Source organism: Chionomys nivalis, chromosome 1 (assembly GCF_950005125.1).
Source record: "Chionomys nivalis chromosome 1, mChiNiv1.1, whole genome shotgun sequence".
In the NCBI taxonomy this organism is placed as follows: Eukaryota; Metazoa; Chordata; class Mammalia; order Rodentia; family Cricetidae; genus Chionomys; species Chionomys nivalis.
The window spans coordinates 112,793,360-112,810,567 of NC_080086.1; positions in this window are offsets into that span (position 1 = coordinate 112,793,360).

Sequence of the window (17,208 nt, forward strand, 5' to 3'; positions counted from 1 at the left end):
CTAAAGAAGAGGTGTATTTCTCGGGGCCTTTCCCTTTGAGCATGAAGAAAGAAATAGTTTTCATGGTATTCCATTCAATTTACAGCTCACCTCTCACTAGAAGTGCAAGGCTAACTAGGTTTCTTTCTGAACTTCAGTTCCTGTAATAATTTAGTGAGGTGCTCATGTAAAGAAAAGCCATTAGTGAAAAGAAATTCTTGAAATAAGACAAGAAAGAAGACAACCATGAGTCATTTCATTTTTTTATCACTATACTCATTTCATGTCTACACCAAGCATATCTTATTCAATCAATACTTCATCTCCTCAAATTAGTTCATTCATTAAAATTAAATCTAAAATTCTCAAAGTTTTGTTTTAATTTTGGTGATAGTCAATGAGACATGGTTGAAAACTTAAAAAAAAAAAAACCAAAAGACTGCAAAACAATCTAATGAAATACATTAAAATACAGAAGTGTTCTGAGTAGATGTGGATATATTAGGAAGAATCTTTATTTGTTCCTTACTATGATAATAAATTTCATTACTACTTTCATTTCTTTACTACTAGGTTCTGAATGAAATATTAACAATGTTCTACCATTGCAAAGTATGTTTTCTATATTCTAAATATTTGGAATTAAACTAGATAACAAATAATACAGCCTAAATATAATCACATTAGAAACTAAATATATACACACAGATGTCTAAATTATTCTATTAAATTGCAAAAAAAGATGTAGCTAATATAATTAAGATTGAAAGAGGTACTACTTACTTTTCAATTAAAGAAAAACTGATGACTTAAATGAAATATACAAAGTTCTCTAAATCATAAAATGATTTATAGATGAAAAGTTAAGCAGGAGTTATAAAAAGGCAGTATGTATAAAGAAGAGAGATCCCTTTTATAAATATTAGTGCTATACACACATATATACACACATATACACACCTTACTGAGTTTTGTTAATATTGATTGCTTCTTATATATGCATGTTTAAGGCTGGAAACTTATGACTGAATAACCTATTAGAGGATTTTTCCTTATGGTGGACTAATTTTTCTTCTCTCAACCATCAACTATTGTCTGAAGATCTTCATCTAGAGATGGATCCTTGTGTGATTTCCTCATCTATGTTGTCATCATGATGCTGGTCTTGTTAAGCCAACTATATCATTGTAATTTCATGGGTGCATCTTCTCTCTTTTGCAGAAAAGATGCTACTTTATAGCAGATGTTCTGGTTCAACTCCCTCTTTTGTGATATTCCCCAGATGTTAGATGTAGTGATTGCAATGTATATGCACCAAAGAGGAATGAGATTTCTTATGTCATTTCCTCTCTGCATTTTGTTCAGTTGTAGATCCATTTGAACATTTCTATTTATGACAAAAAGATGTTTCTATGATTAGAGACAAGAGTCACACATATCTGGCAGCATTTATACATGGGATATGAAAGCTGAGGTAGACATTCTGAGAATATAAAAATCTCTTAATTTACCTTTAGCATAATATGGATTGTAGATGTAATATTGTAAAATCTCCCTCTGAAGCAGTCTTTCACACAATTTAATTTCCACTTTGTAGAAATGACATGGAATGCTCCCATTCACTCAGGCACACTGTCTCAGTGGGTGGAACAACCTGTTGTGGTCCTGACTTCTTTGCCCAAATTCTCCCTCCTTCTGCTCTTCAACTGAACCTTGAGTGTTCAATCCAGTGCTCCCATGTGAGCCTCTGTCTCTATCTCCATCTGTCACCATAGAAAAGTTCTATGGTAATATTCAAAATAGCCATCAATCTGACTATGGGACAAGGCCAGTTCAGGCACCCTCTCCTCCACTCTCCAGGGTTCTAGCTGGGGTCATCCCTGTGGAATCCTGAGAACCCCGCCAGAGCCAAGCCTCTTGCCAACGCCAAAATCTCTCCCTCAATTAAGATATCTCCTTCCCTGCTTCCATATCCATCCTTCCTCCAACTCAACCATCCCACTCCCCCAAACTCTCCCTAACCCTCCCCTTCTTCCTTCTCTCTCTCCCTTTCCCTTTCCCCCCACCCCACCCCCACCTCCACACTTCCAACTTTTATCTGAGCAAATGGGAGTTCACCAAATCTAGCTGGGCTGGGACTGAACGAGAATAAGATCAAACTGGACCCCCTGAATGTGGCTGACAATTGGGGCAGACTGAGAAGCCAATGATAATTACCCTGGAATATATCTCTACTGCATGTAGTGGCTTTTTGGGATCCTATTCTAATTAGATGCATACCTTCCTAAGCCTGGATGGAGGGGGGAGAGCTTGGACATCCCACAGGGCAGGGTACCATGCTTTCTCTTAGGACTAGAAAGGGAGGGGGAAGAGTGGGTGGGGGGAGCAGAAGGGAAATGGGAGGGGGGAGGAAGTGGAAATTTTGATTGGTATTATTTATAAACTAATAAAAGAGAGAAAAAAGTGACATGGAAAAGAGAGACTTTTGCATCTTGTCAAAGGACCACGACTTGTTTCATTTGAATATGCTATGATTCTCTTTTCCATATTTGTTTTAAGATTCTAATATACTTTGACTGTGCTATGACAGTTCACAAAAAGAATTGTGGAATTCATTAGTGATTGTAGAGCACACAGGAGAAGCCAGCTGCACAATCCACTTAAATTAATTGTAATAATCAGGTTCATTTCTTATTTTTCAAAATATCTGACCCCAAGATTCACAAAGAACATCATGAACATTTGTCTTTTAATTACATTTAAGAGAAATCAATAAACAATTAAGAAGAGACAGTTTAATACAAAGACATGAATTAATTATTTTCTTCAGAGAATGTGATGCATTTTTCTGTCCTTTACAGGTTTCTCTTGATATGTGATTCCCTGCTGTATACTGAGAATATTTTAATACCATTTGATTGCCAATAATCATAGCAGAGTAAAGTCAGGTAGGAAATCCAAACAGAGATATAGAGACTGAGCATAGTCAAGGAGACACCATGTAGCTACCAAGGAGGTAAATGCCAGAAGATTACTGGTAGGCCACAGCCTCATGGTGATACACAGATTAATAGAAATGGGATAATTTAAGATATAAGAGATATCCAAGGATATGCCTGAGACAATGAACAAGAAGTGCTGTAATTAATTTAGTTTCTGTGTGATTACTCAGATTTGGAAGACTAAGAAATAATCCAGCAGCTCTGTGTTTTCAAATGTCCCCAATGTGGGGCAAGTATATCCACATAAAACCTGAGAGAGCTTGGGAATTAATTTTAAACACAGAAGAATAGATTTTAGCATAGCTTTTTGGTAGCAACATTTTCTTGGGTGGGCTCTGATTGCTAGAGGCAAGCAGAGGCAAGATTCCTTTAAGAGAAGGCTTCCTGACTCAGTGTAAGCAACAAAAAATGCTCAGCACCTTTTAAAACCAGTTTGCTTGTTTGTCCTAGTCCTGTTACAGAGCACTTAAATAGGGTCTGTGAGCAGTGTCACTAATTGCTTAATGGTTACATAGACCTGCTGCATCCCTAGATCTGGGGTGAAGAATGTGACTCACAAAAGCAATATACATGCCTTTGCCATGTTGATCTGTGTGGAGCAAACTGGCAGGGCCATGTAGTTGTTCCTAGCTATGACCACTTAGCATACAAAAGCACTCCTGGTCAGAAAATTATTAAATATACAAAATAAAGACAAACTCAGACAAAAATAAATCTCTGAACAGGTCACAATATGTCTGGAAATGTACATAGTCTTGGTAGTGAGAGGAAAAAGAGTATATAGACAAGAGTACAGAGTCATGGATTAAAGGGGTAAAGATAATAAAAGAAATAATAAAAAGTAATAGAGTTAAAAATAAGCCATAAAAAGATAGAAAATACACATAGAATCTAAATTATGTATATCATTATGTTTTCTTTGAATTTTCATCTGTGAATAAACTAACTACACAAAGAAATTTCATTGTATGGGCTGCTAAACTAAACCAACATCTATATTTTAAAGTTATCTTGATTTTAGAATTTAAGTCTAAGTATATGTTACTTTGGAAAAGAGGTTCTGCTTTTGTTTCTACAGAAGGTGAGAACCTGTGGATGCCTTCCAAGTAAATGTTCTTTGATTGAAGAAGACCACAAAAGGTCTTGATGAACTCTAAAATAACTTCATCCAACAAACAGTTGGAAACAGTTTGAATAAAACAGTGTTCAACTTTTCAAAATGATTGTTTACAGATGTTTGGCTTCATTTAAAGAGGATTTATTTTAAGTAATTAATGATCACAGTCAATTTCTTAAAAGGGATATGATATAGATATAAGTATTTTGAAAAGGTATTGATCTTGGTCTATTAATACATATTTTAGGTTGATTTTGTTATATTGTGTGTATATATCTATCTATAGATATCTATATCTATAGATAGATAGATATTCATATTTATTTCTACTTTCATTTAAGGTATTATATTTATACTATTCATTAAAAAACGTAATTAAAAACTATAGATAAATTAATATATAGTTATTTGTAATAAAACTTATAGTCATATTAGTTAGGTTTTCTAGATATATAGAGGTATATTTCAGATGTATAGGTATTCTTCAAATATTTCAAAGATCTACAAAATATGGCATTTAAATAGTTTTAGGAACTTAGACCTTTCTCAACAGTGAGACATGTCTGTCTCTGGCATCACCAATTACTTCAAAAGAATGATGGGCATCATAGAGGCTCCTTATGGAGTTTGCTAGTCATTCGGGCAATAAATTGTTCTTGTCTGAACTGCTTGAGGTAATGGTATATGAACAGCAGGACTCACAGAGAAAAGACTGTTGAGCTTGGTAAAAAAGGTGAGACCATCCTTCAGGGTTCCTGCTTTATGAAAAAGTCTGCCAGGCATTTTGTAGGACACAGAAGAAAGTGATCAACAAACTGCCAATATAGGCAAAACAGTCTTTCAAATTTCCTTTGTCATGGAAAAGTCTGACAGGTACTATGGGCCTCTGGACTAACTTGAACTTTAGGTCTAGGCACTGAGATGTCTCTGTCTCTAGAGGTATGGAAGTTGATTACAAGGCACTTTCTGTTTGCTTAGGTAATGTTATATCCTTCTGGAGTCTTTGGCAGAGTTGAAAATAAATAGATATAGTTTTCCTTATTTATGAAAAAAGATAAATTAAATATGAATCTGTAGACTCATAAAGATTAAATAAATGACAGACTATTTTCTTTAGTTTTGCCAGATACAAATAGATTAAATATTCTAACTCTAATTCTTGCTTGATACCTGTTTTGTTATATGTAATTTTATTATGTTAAAGTTAAAACTGTCCATTATATTAGACAAAAAAGGAGAGATTGTAATGGAAAAATTAAAAACGATGTGGATCCCTGGTGGTGGCAGGCAACATAAAGGCTGCAAGGCCCCAAGTGGTGGCAGCAGGCCATGCAACAGCAGGCAGCAGACCCTGAAAGCAGCCAGTCCCAGGTAGGAATGACTGAAGGTCCCCCAGTGGTGGCTGGTCCAGGGCAAGAAGACACATGGAGGCAGGCAAGAGACAGAGACATGGATAGGCACACCATGCAGAGTGAGGTTGAATATTTATTCAGTGGGTTATAGAGGGGGAAGAGAAAAGGGGGAGGAGAGAGAGAGAGAGAGAGAGAGAGAGAGAGAGAGAGAGGAAACAGAAGGAAGAAAAGGGAGAAGTGAGGAGAGGCAGAAGCTGCCTCTTTGAGAGGGAGATGGAAAGAGGGAGGAACTCAGGCTAGAAGCTGAAGATCAGCCTGTCTCAGCAGGTGGGGGAAGGAGTGAGTGGCTTGTCTCTTAAAGAGGCAGAACAGATCATTACAGAGATGATGTGAGATTCCCATTTGTTTGATGTGAATATGTTTTACTACCATTGATTAATAAAGAACCTGTTTCAGCCAATGGCTTAGAAGAGTAAAACCAGGTAGGAAATCAAAACAAAGATAGAGTGAGATTGCTAACAGAGTCAAGGAGGTACCATGTAGCTTCCAAAGCAGGTAGACACTGGAACCTTATTGGTAAGAGACAGCCTTATGACAATACAAGATTAATAGAAATGTACTAATTTAAGATATAATATTTAACCAGGAATATGCCTGAGGCATTGGTCAAGCAGTGTTGTAATTAACATAGCTTCTGTGTGATTATTCAGTTCTGGGCAGCTGGGAAATGAATGGGTAGTCTCTGTTTACTTTCTGTCTTTGGTATTTGGAAATTATGTTTTGGACCAATAAGAAAGGTCTTGCTTTTCTTTCAAACAGAGATCTCTTTAGTATGGTTGTTATTTTTGTCATTTTGTCTCATATTAAAAATAACCATTTAAGGATAATTTCACATTGTTTAAATTTATAAAACTCTAAGGAATATCAAGAGTAGACAATATGTCCTATTTCATATCAGATCAATATGAAGCTATCTATTTGGGGGCCATAAAACAGCACATGTGCTTTGACATTTCTTAGAATAGACTTCTTAAGTTTTATAGATTTTAACATAGTTTACTAATTACAGGTGTTACTTCAACCTGTAACCTTGACTAAACAGCAAGAGAAGCCAGACCCACATGGTAAAAGGACCTCTATCCTGCAAATGTGCATCAGGAGATAAGTGCACTCATACACCTACACACATATATACACCTGTATGTATGCATTTATACACAATAAATAATTAAATCAATCAATTAATCAATAAATAAAATTTAAATCTCTAGTACAAGATATGGAAAACCACCCTTCAAGTTGCTGATCTATGAATCCAATAGACTCTCAAAATAATATAGGTTATTGTCATTGCCCTTTGATGTATCTTAGAACTTGATGGTAAGTACTATTTCTGAAGACACCACACAATTCAGACAGAGGACTTATAGGAATAGTGCTAGAAGTGACCTGGAAGTCTCCTTTCTGTGGACTAGCTCTCATAATAATGGAAGAAACCATGCAAGCTGTCAAAGTAAAACAAATCATTCTACTCAGTTGTAAAGTCCGTTAACTGTTAACCACAGCAGTAACAACCAAAGCAAGAGATAGCCAAGGATAATGTGGTGACACTTATATCTTGGGAATAGCAATAGATATATTATTGGACTAAGGACAACTCAATAGGAATAAGTTCATTCCTGGTACTGTAAACCTAGTCAACTACTTGTGACTGGTATTGGTATAGTCATGGATGCCAGACTAGAGGAGAACATATTACTTCCTTTTTTTCTAAATCATTACAATTCCTAACTTCATTCTGAAGACCTGAACTTGTATCCATAGATATATGTAGCTCTCAGTCATCATCAAGGAAGCATTTATTTACATTTTTGGGGAGTGGAGACAATCACAGAAGCCACAACTGGTTAAAATATGCATAACAACTGACTGAGTGCTTGTCCATAATTGATATATCTACAATACAATCCATACACCTTAGGGTCAAACAGCATTATGGAATAGGAGATGGCACTTTTGTAACAGCCAGAAGACCAGTTTATCTGCTACCAATAACTGTAATATTTTGAAGGAAACATACACACAAATTCTTAATGATATAGTCACTTGAACCAAACCTACATGATGACAATACCAGATAATATCACAATTTGAATGAAGGTAATATTACAAGGCCCTATCCCTACTGTCTAGGGAGTTGAGAGAGTGAATGATCAGTAAACAATGACGGTTATTTTATTTGAAACATCTTTTACAAGGAATTACAGAAAAACATCATAGTAAGAAAATTATTAAATGGAGGACCACAGAGTTTAGCATCATTCTCACATTAGTATATGGAAGGTACCCTTTGTTTATGTAAACTTAGTATAATTCTTAAATTTCCCTGGAGCAGGGTAGAATATTCAGCTAAAACAGAGTTCTCCCACTCGGAATGCTATCCACTAAGGCGAAACTGTTCATTTCCTTAGCTGAATAGTGAGTAAAATAATTTTTTTCAATAAATTATAATATTCAACATTTCTCTTTCTGCCTACCACTCCCTACTCCTTAAGTACAGCTAGTAATTGCTGAAATGTAATATGAATGTTAGCAAAGAATGTTTATTCATGTACTACTAAAAATTATAATAGTTTTTATTTTTAATTTAAACTTTTTATACAATATAATTTATCATCTTTCACCTTCTTGTGATTCTTCCAAGATCTTCCCTACTTCTTCACCTACCTAACTTTATGATTTCTCTCTATTTCTCTCTGTCTGTCTCAGGAAAAGATCGAAAAACAAGCAACAACAAAACTGTACAAAAATGAAAACCAAAACAAGTGGAAAAAAGACCTCTACAACAACAATAACAACAAAAACAAAATGCCCAAATAAAGTGAAATGAAGCAAAAATGCCTTTAAGTCAGTTTTGTATAATGAAGTTATAATGTCTAGTAACTCAAACAATACTTTCAATTTGAAATGCGACTTTGCAGTTGTAATCAGACTATGGTGATGTCATGGAGTCATAGGTTACTAGTTCAATTGTTGATATTCTTATAAAAACAGTTATTTGGACTTCAGAAAAATATGCACATCATGGAATTCATATACAGGTGAAGGAATGACGGAGAAGGCTGGCAAAGTTGTCAGAAAGTGGGGAAAAGATATGAAGCAGATTCTCCTTCACAGTCCATGAAAGGAAGTAGCTACACCATCTCAGACTCAGAGCATAAAGATTCATAATATAATTTTTACAGTTTAAAGCACCTACTTATTAAACTAAAGCATGAATATAAAAAATGTCAAGCAAGAAATTGTGGAGTTAATCAAGGAGGGAGAAGAGGAAACTGTAATGATGAGAGAGGTATTACTTTACCTATCTTCCCTCAATTAACTAAAAGTATAAAAGAAGAACAAAGTTTTAGTTAATTAATTTAAATATTTTAGCTATTATTTTGTCAAAAACAATTTTCAGAACAAGAATTCATAATTAAATAAAAGCCATGTATAAACCATGTCTGTTTTATAAGCACTCATTAAAAATTTTAAAACACTTTGCATTTCAGACAAGTTAGAAAATTTGGTTATATCTTCCATTAAATATAAACAAAAACAAGTTAGAAAATTTGGTTATATCTTCCATTAAATATAAACAAAATAATTTATAGTTTCTTGAAAACAAAGCATAAGAAAGGTAATGATGAGAAAACAATAATCAAGATACTGATAAACAAATGATACAAATTAATAATGAACAAATATGAGAAAGACATGGTACTAAAGTGGCATTCAGTTTCTATGATCTCTTGGACTAAGCTGTGGCTGTTCAAAAGCTGGGTATGTTTTTCTGAATTCACAAAGAAATTAATAGAGAACTCAAAAGGAAAATCTAAAAATAACTATGGGGTGCTGTGAAAAGAGTTTTATGCCATACTGAAGGCCTCACATAAGAAATAAAAGAGCCTTCACAAGAACTGCGGTCTAATTTTAATTCAGCACACTGACTCATACAACTCATATATAAATTAGATTAGGTTATTCTTGCTTTACTAATATACATAATCATGTAATGGGTATTTTTTTGAGGAAATAGTGTCAAATGGGTTGAAACCGGACTCTCTGAACATGGCGGACAATGAAGGCTGATGAGAAGCCAAGGACAACAGCACTAGGTTTCGATCCTAATACATGAACTGGCTTTGTGGGAGCTTAGCCTGTTTGGATGCTCACCTTCCTGGACCTAGATAGAAGTGGGAGGACCTTGGTCTTCCCGCAGGGCAGGGAATTTGGACTGCTCTTCAGTATCGAGAGGGAGGGGGAATGGAGTGGGGGGAGGAGAAGAGGAGTGGGGATAGGGGGAGGGGAGTTGGGGGAGGGGGCAATATGTGGGAGGAGGGGGAGGGAAATGGGAAACGGGGAGCAGGTGGAAATCTTAATTAAAAAAGAATAAAAAGAAAGAAAGAAAGAAAGAAAGAAAGTGAAAAAAAAAGAAAAATACAGCAGTGAAGTCCCTGTCACTCTTAATGATAGTATAGTGGATGAAGGTTGATGACAATATCATGAAAAAAGACAACCAGATATGTATGTATCCACCATCCTGAGTTGCCTACTGAACATTGATACAGAAGATCTACCCCAGCCATAGCCCAGAGGACTTTAATTTCATAATTGGGTCACAAAATGTAAGGATATAGGAAATCTGAATAGACATTTGATACTGCACTAGAAATGGCTTCATATTCATGTGGTGTTGGACCAGATAGCAGAAACTGGCTGAAAAGAAATAACCCTTCCACTAGAGATAACAAAAGTATAAACCATATAAAAAATACCAAGACCTTGGTTATGTGAGTCTCTGGATGCAGGCTTTTTTTTTTATCTTTACTGTTTGCAAATTCTCCATCATAATTAATCATGGAATAACACCACAGACTGAACCAACTGTGATGGTCTTCAAGTCAATCATCAAAAACTTTTATTTCAAATTTAACTGGGACATTACAATGATGTAATATTGCTCAAAAATGTATATTGAGTGATCAACCAAATGTCACAAATTATACAGCACTACATGAAAATATACCGAATAGTGACTATATCAGTATGATGTATGGAAAAGCTTTTGTTGTTGGTGTTTGGTCTTGAAAAGTAACAAAGGTCTGGGTGACTGTGGCTTTGAGAGGTATCAGAAAATAGATCCATATTTGCCTGCTAAGTCAAACCATATTAGGACTTCAAAGACCAAGTATTTTTCAATATAAATAAAAAAAGGTTTGTTGATGAGATGGCTCATATTGACTAGATCATCCTGTGTGCAGTGAGGTGTGAAAACAGATAAGACTGTTCCTAAAGATTCTGAAATGCCTTCAGTAAATTTCAGACATAGTGGTATAATAGATGAGAATCTGCGAGATCAGCTATTATATTATCTTCATGACAATAGGCAATAGAGCTTCCAGAAAAAAGGCTGGATGTTCTGCTTCCCACCAAACTGTTAAACAACCAGAAAAGCCCAAATATCCTGTGGGAAAAAAAGATCAAGAAAATACTTGCAAAGACACTTACATTATTGAGTTGAAAAAAATTGGGAAGACAAATCCAAATATACTGGGTATTTACTTTAGAATGATACTTCAGTGTTGTTTCCCTAATTTATTTTATACAAATGTTACACCTCAATGACTAAGTATTCACTTATTAAAGAACCTGGTTAAATTTGGAGGTGATATGTTGTACTCTAGGTTTTCTGATAAGCCTACTTTAGGTTAACTACAGTTATAACTCAGATTCTCTTCTGAGAAATGACAGCAAAGTACAAGAGTTTAGCGATATATAGAATAGCTTATTTAGATATTACATTATTAAAATAAAATGTTCACCCCTGTCCCCCCACCAAGAGCAACAACATGTCTGTACAGAAGACAAACAGTTTAAAGAATTTTAAATATATCTTCTCTTTCTTGGAAGAGGATAAAAATAATGGCAAACATAAAGACTATTTCAGAGTTCTTGCTGAAAAGTAGGAAAAGAAAAATGTTGAGAATCAAAAAAGAAATAAAATTATTATGACTCTTCATGTAACCACAAATATTACAAAAGAATAAAAAAAATGTGAATTGGAAAAACAGGTAAATACAAGATAAGATATATGAAAACAAGACATACTAACGTTCAACAAATATTTGAACAATGTTTTAGTTTTCATATTTCTATTGTCATAATAAACACTGTGACTGAAAATAGTTTGGATAGAAAAGAGTTTATTTTAAGTTAAAGTTTATAGTCAATCATGAAGAGGAGGAAATAAGGGAGGAACCCAGACACAGAAACTGAAGTTAAAGTCATTGAGAAAAACATACTTCCTTCCCCTGACTTGGTAGCCTCATTTCCTTTTAGCACCAAAAACCCACTGCCCAGGGGTGACACCACCCACAATGGATGAGGTCCTTTCACATAAGTATTAGCCAAGACAATGTCCCACAGACATCTTCACGGTTTAATTTAATGGAGGCATTTCCAGATGATATGAACTTGTGCAATTTGACAAATGTTAGCACAGGTGTCTAACATGATTAGTCATAAAAGAAAAGCAAATTACAACTGCAATGAGTTGTCACCTCAAACCCACAAAATTATTACCATCTAGACAGTACAGAAAATAAAAGTACCAATAAGTATGTATAAAAAATTGAACACTGTGTTCTGTTGGTAGTATTTTACAAGATACAATCTTTATACAAACAGTAACAATGTTCCTACAGAAATTCTCACCACAGGTCAATGTTTAAATAGCATCCCCAATGGATGTCATTATTTTCATTGTTTGTGGAGTCTTTAAGTTCTGAGCTAGTAGAAATATATCACTAGGAGTTGGCCTCTTACAGTTATTGTAAAATTATTGCTCTTCTTTCTCTGCTTTGTGGACCCATCTCTGCTGCACACTTCAGCCACTATGAAGTGAACTTTTCCACACCACTTTCCATAGTATGATGGTCTAAAACAATAAGCCAAAATAATATTTTGTCTGATATATTAATCTCAGCAGTGCAGGAACACACAATACAGTGTGTGTGTGTGTTTAATATAGAGAGATAAAATGAAGGAAGAGATGTTTACATATGTTCATATCAGGACTATTTGTAATTTTTCAGAAATAAAATTTATCCAAATTATTATTAATGCATAAACAAACAATAAGTATACAGAGGTACAGAATAAAAAATGTCCTTAAAGAAAATCTTATCATATAAAGCAACATAGTAATATTTGTGGCCACTATCCAAGATGAAATAACCCAATCACAAAGAGACAAAAAGCTATATGCTTCCTCTTATATCAAGTATCTGAGGTGGTCAACTAGAGAAAAGAGTTTGTGAATTTTCAAATTTTCAAGATAGTTAAGCTCTGGAAATAAGTTTGAGAGCAATGTAAATATAGTGGACATTTCTTAATTGTATACTTAAAAGGGGAAAATACTAGAGATTTTAATATGGTCTTTAATCATAATTAAAAGTTCAATTATATAGCAAGCTTACATAAAATAATTGCCTATATATCTACAATTACATAAAATCAAAAACAGACAAAACTTGTAAAAGATTGTTAAGAATACATAATTAATAAAAATATTACATTCAGGTGTAGCTGTCATGAGGATTACAACACCTTTAATGTTGACAGAGGATAACTTAGCAGGAACAAGCAGAGAATACTTCTAGGTGCTAGACACATTCTCATTTTCAGCTTTTTGTAGTGGATGGCGAAAAAGACAGAAGTGGGATATTTGGATTACATCAGTATTTGCAGGGTGAATAATTTGGGGGGGGGGGGATTTTCTGTTTTATTTTTCAGTAAAATAACCAAATAAGAAAGAATCCAAGGCCCCTGAGCTTTCTTTCTACCATAGAATCTTTAGATGGCAATTCAGAGAACTTGAATAGCTGAGTCATATGTGTCTCATTTTTGTAGTTACTTGGACAACTATGCATTCAAGTCCATCACATCAGAAAAGATCACAATGACATGTAAGAAGAACTCCAATGATAATTCTTAGAAGTCAAATATCAATTGAGCAAATATTTGTTCAATATATAACAAAAAACAGAATAGCTAAAACGATCCTATGCAATAATAGGATACCTTCCAGAGGTATCACCATCTCTGATTTTAATCTCTACTGTAAAACTATATTAGCGATAATAATAAAAAACAACATTGTATTATCATAAAAACAGAAGATGAATCAATGGAATTGAAGAACCAGGCATAAATCTACTTACTGGTGGATACTTGATTTTGGATTAAGAAGAAAAATTATACAACGGGAAAAAAGTTCCTCTTCAACAAATGGTTCTGGTTTTACTGAATGTCAGTATATAGAAGAATACAAATAGATCTGTACCTATCACCCTGCACAAAATTCAGGATCAATGATCTGAATATGAATCTAGATAAAATGAACATGATAGAAGATAAGGTGTGAAAGAGGCTTGTATATATTGAAACATGAAACAACTTCCTAAATAGAACATCAATAACACAGACACTAAGGATAATTGGAACCCTCTGAAGCTTCTGTAAGACAAAGGACACTGTCAATAGGACAAAATGGCAATCTAAAGAAAAGGAAAATATCTTCACCAACCCCATATCTGAAAAAATGGTTTATTTCCAAAATATATAAAGAACTCAAGGTCAGGACGTATTGATACACACCTGTAATCCCAGAATTCAGGAGACAGAAAATGTTGGATCTCTGTGAGTTTAAGACCAGCTTGGTTTACAAAATGATTTCCAGGACAGTCAATGTTGTTAAACAGAGAAATACTGCCTTGATACCTCCCAAAAAAATCTGTAAAGAAACAATCCAATTGTAAAATCAGGTACAGATCTAAACAGAATTCTCAATAGAAGAATTTAAAGAAAGGTATAGCATCCTCAGTCATCAGGGAGATGCAAGTCAAAATGACTCTGAGATTCCATCTTACACAAGTAAAAATGGCTAAGATTAAAAAAAAAACCCACAAGTGACAGCCTACACTGGAGAGGATGTGGAGCAAGTGAAACACTCCTCCATTGCTAGAGTGAGTGAAAATTTGTACATTCACTTTGGCAATAAATACAACATTTAATCAGAATATCAGAAATCAATTTACCTCAGAACCAGCTATAACACTCTTAGGCGTATACTCAATGGATGCTTAGTCAAACCACAGAGACATTTGCTTAACTATGTTCATAGGAGTATTATTTATAATAGTCAGAAGCTAGAAACAGTCTAGATGTTCTTCAACTGAGGACTGGATAAAGAAAATGTGGTACATTTACAAAATCGATTATTACTCAGCAGTTAAAAACAACAGTATGATGTAGTTTGCAGGCAATTGTATGGAATTAGAGAAAAATCATTCTGAATGAGGTACCCCAGATCCAGAAAGACAAACATGGTGTGGACTCACTAATAAGTGAATATTAGCTGTAAAGGATAACCATATTACAATCCACAGACCTAGAGAGACAAGGTGCCAGGATAGTTCAAGACAATAGCATGTTCAGACTTGCCTGGGATTAGAAAATACAAGAGATATTGTGGGTGTGTATTGGACCATGAGGGATGGGCATGAAACAAGGAGGGGGAGAATACTGAAAGAGACAACTGTAAAGGGGTGCACTTTCAAATCTTGTAGAAATCTCATGCAAGGGAAACTCCCAGGAATGACCCCAGTTAAGACTTATCAATAAGGGATATGTAGACTGAACTGGATCTCTTCTCTAATAGTGAAGAGAATGAGAAATGAACCCAGTCACAAAATCTCAACATACAGTTTGCCCTGTCTTTGGGATGTGTTGGGGGTAAAGATGGTACAGAGATTGTGGGAATGGCCAACCAATTACTGGTAGAGGCTCAGACCCATGACAGAATAGTGCACCTACCCATGATACTGAGTGCTAGGATTTAGGCAGGATGGCCCAGAGAGTTAGGATGGAACCACACATGATTGGAGGGAAAAAAAAGTCAATGTAATTATTACTAGTGCTATTCTACTAATAGAATGGAATATAGCCCAATATTCCTTAGAGAGACTTCCTCCAACTATAGATGGAACGGTCCACTGACAAACATTAGGCTAAGCTCAGGGTATCCAGCTAAAGAGAGGAAAGAAGGACTGTAGGTGCTAAAACACTCAAGGACAGAGACTGAAACAACAACCAGCAAGTCTGCAGGGACTGACTTGGTCCTCTGCTTATATGTGACAGTTGTATAACAACTGTTGTTAAACAGTTGGTCTGTGTGTGGAACTCCTAAAAGTGGGAACGGGTTATTTCTGATTCTCTTACTTTCAGGACCATATTTCTTAACCTGGGTTGCTTTACCCAATCTTAAATTAAGGGGAAGTACTTAGTCATTTTGCAACTTAGTATGCCATGGCTTTTTATATCCTTGGAAGGCCTGCCATTTTCTGCATAAAAATGGAGGAGTGGATTGGGGTGGAGAGGGGGAAGGCAGAAGAAAATAGGAGAGGAGCTGGGAAGAGATGAAGAAGTGAAAACTATGGTCTGGAAGTAAAATAAACAAATCAACTTAAAAAAATCTAAAAATCTGGGCAGCGATGGTTCATGCCTTTAGTACCATCCCTCAGGACGAAGAGGAAGAAAGAGCTCTGTAAGTTGTTGATCAGCTGGTTACAAAGCTAAAGAGTAGCCAAGGCAACACAAAGAAACCCTGTCTTTCATAACCAAATATATATTTACCTTATAACCAAGATATTCTACCCTAGTAATATACCCAAAGTAGTATAATTCAGCACACCACAGAGACACATCCACTTATACCATAGTTTAACACAGCTAAGTTTAATGAATCAATTAGACTAGTAACTAACTAGCCTAAAAATACTTCTCACAGTTAAAAATGGTCATAATGAGATCATTTTATATATCACATAGAAAAAGAAGACTCAAAGATAAGTCATATGGAAATATACGTAAATTGCCTTATCTAGCAAGGCTGTTTACTAGATATACATCAAAAGTATAATACTAAAAGTGCTTCAAATACATTCAGGTCTTATACTCTATGCCAGATCTTATTTGCTACTAGAAAATCTCTAAGAGTGGCCATAATGTCCATCTTTTAAACATGAGGGATCAAAAATTTACCCAAGCTCCCTGTCAAGAAGGCAGAGAACCAGTTTTACACCACCCTTATCTGCCTTAAGGCTAATTCTCTCCCCAAACATGCAAATAGATTTAGAATTTCACATATGTAAATGAAAGGTACAATCTGTTGCTCTGAAATTCATGTATTATATTTACATAATACCAATATTTATATTCTCAAGTCTACATAATTTTTATGCTCCACTTTGCATACTAAAAATGTGGAAACAGGACAAAGATAGCTTTTAGTAGCTGAATTACTGTTTATTCAAAAATTATGTGCTTAGAATAAGTAAAATCATATTTACAACTATACAAAATATATCCAAAATGCTTTCAAAGGGTCAAAATGATTTTAAACTGTCTTTACAAATTTATTCATGTGTTTAAGTAACTGCTAGAATACAAACTGACAAAAAGGATTAAGCTAAAATTGCATTAAGTGTCTTTACAATTACAACCAACAAGGCAGTCATAGTCACTGACGATTCCTAATTTTGGCAAGACTATTTAGAAGAAAAGAAAATAAGGACGCTAAGAACTTGGTTGGTATTATTGAACAGAAAATAATGTTATCAAATGAAATAAGACAATCCCAATTAATTTTCAC